This window comes from Glycine max, chromosome 13, assembly GCF_000004515.6.
Source record: "Glycine max cultivar Williams 82 chromosome 13, Glycine_max_v4.0, whole genome shotgun sequence".
NCBI classification, from domain to species: Eukaryota; Viridiplantae; Streptophyta; class Magnoliopsida; order Fabales; family Fabaceae; genus Glycine; species Glycine max.
In genome coordinates, this window is record NC_038249.2 from 41,223,997 (window position 1) to 41,226,548 (window position 2,552).

A 2,552-nucleotide genomic window follows, 5' to 3' on the forward strand; every position below is an offset into this window, starting at 1 on the left:
TCATAGGTAACATAGATTAAATATAATTAACATATAGATATACATTATTGAACAAGGTAGCTCATAAATATATAAAAAATAAATAGATATACAAATATAGATATATATATAGATATATATATATATATATATATATATATATATATATTCGATCAGTATGCATGTCATGTGTATAATAATAATTATTATTATTATTAGGGTTTAAGTAATAATAATTTAGTCACATGATGTGTATTAATTGTATTAGCAGATTTTGAAAAAGTAATATATACCATCACTATTAAGCGATGATATCTATTTTTTTCTTAAAAAAAATAATTTTATAAATTTTAAAAATTAAAACTTGTAAAACTTTCTTAAATAATTTAAACTAAATTCAACCATATTTTTATAATTAAAATATATGTAAACTTTTATTATCTTAACAGTAGATCAATCTTTTTTTTTAATGTGTTCTTCATTTTTGTAGCCCAACTGTGTACCTGGAATGGAAAATAATCCATTAGGGTTGAGGGTTGATGGAGGTGCTCGAGAATGGATGGTTAGGGTAGGTGTATTAGGCAACAACTCCACTGCCTGCATAATACAGAATGTAGGAACCCAGTCTCTTTTATGATCGATTATACGTGTGTCGACAATGAAGAGGAACATTGGGGCATAATTGCACTGCCAACGGTTGAGTCATGCTCAACGATGGTGTATTGTGGAAAAGTATTTGTTGGAGATGAAGCTGTAATGGGGGAAAGTGATTGAATTGTTCGTAGAAGGGGCAAATCCAAATCTCAATGATACCAATGGACTTGAGGACGAAACAACATGTGCAACAGTAGAGGGGTGCATAGGGGAGGACTAGGCATTGAGGGGAAGTGTTAATGAGAGTGTGTAGAGGACAGACTTCGAGACAATGGTATTTAGAGAGTCCTACTTCGCATTTCTCTTAATAGATTCATACAATCTTTATTTTTTGCTCATGAAAAGTAAATTTTGGATAACACTAGCACTTTTAGAAAATAGTTTTTGAAACATAATTAGTTATTAGAAAAAGGGTAATTTTGGGGGGAAAATAAACAAAAAATAAATAACGGAGGTGCATTTAGCAATACAGTTCAACTTGAAATGAGAATCAAAGGGTGGGCCGCAACCTCCCTATCCATGTTTATACCAATAATTCTTTGGAAGATCATCATCCTCTTTCAAAGAGTGTTATTAAAATCATATCGGTTGTTGATTTGATTGAGATACTAGGTTGGTTACCAATAAGTCATTTGTTGAATTACATAATCGGATGGATTCTATAATTAATAACATAGATAATTTAACATATAATATTATATTTGTCATATGTATACCAATTGTGTATGATGGCGTGTGGTGACAAAGTTCCTTGATATCTTACGAAAGGTCTTTTGAATGTGAAATCAGCATAGCAACACAAATGTTAAAATTAACTAATGTCATTTTTAGCTTTTGGAAAAGTTACATATGAGAGATTTTATAGAAGTTAAATGTATGGATTCAATTTATTTTATGGAAGAAATTGAATTCATTTTATATTCTTATATTTTATTTTTCTAGAAATACTTGTGAATTCAAACATGAGTAGAAATTAATAAATAGCCATGTAAGACTCAATACTCCTAATTAGTGCCAAGAAATAGTAACTTTGTTCTCCTTTTTAAAATATGAAGTCTCTAACTCCTAATTATACTATTACCACCTCAAACTCTCCATAACATAGCTAGCTAGCTAGGTGATATAGTCTATCGAGATGTCGCCACCTTGGTACCCCCATCGGTCCCTGAGCAAGTCTTCCGTCGTCTACCATCGGCTGAGGAGCCACCTTGAGTACTACAAGAGCAGAATACGGGTCCCCCAATCTTGTGCCTTCTGCGCACCCTTGTCCTGAACCCCCCCAGAAACAAGACTTCATTCACTTTATCTTTTAATTATATCAAGTTACCCAAGGTACGTAGTTCTTTGTGGATGTAGTTTATTTGGTTTTTTCTTTTTCTTTTTATCAGTTTAACTTATCTATGTTCTCAGTTCTCACGTAATCATGCTTCGATCTACTCTTAGTTAAGTTTTTTTTTAATTTTAAAATTAAAGTCATAGTAATCTAGAATAACTAGAAAAAGAATGCCTCAAATTAAAATTAAAACCATTTTAATTAATTATACTTAAAAGTTATGGTGGATAAAAGCTGACACATCTATTTCCTGGGCAAACGTTTGGCAACACCAAGTAGCTCCATATGCCTGACAAAGTCAAATTTTTAATTTGGCATGTCCTTCGCAATAAGAGAGATATTTGAGAACTCGTTGTATGGCCCATGCAGAGACCATTCACTTGTTCAGACTGCAATATGAGTTCACACATACCCATTGGAATTTTATAATGCTCCATTCACTTTCTTCCCCCACTCACTACTGATATCAACAGCTGGATTTTGATGTTTTCGAAACAGCATAGATCCCTTTTTTTTTCTTTCTTTTTTTCCTCCCCATACCAATGTATTTCATGCGAAATTTAATTGGTGCGCCAGAAATAGTATG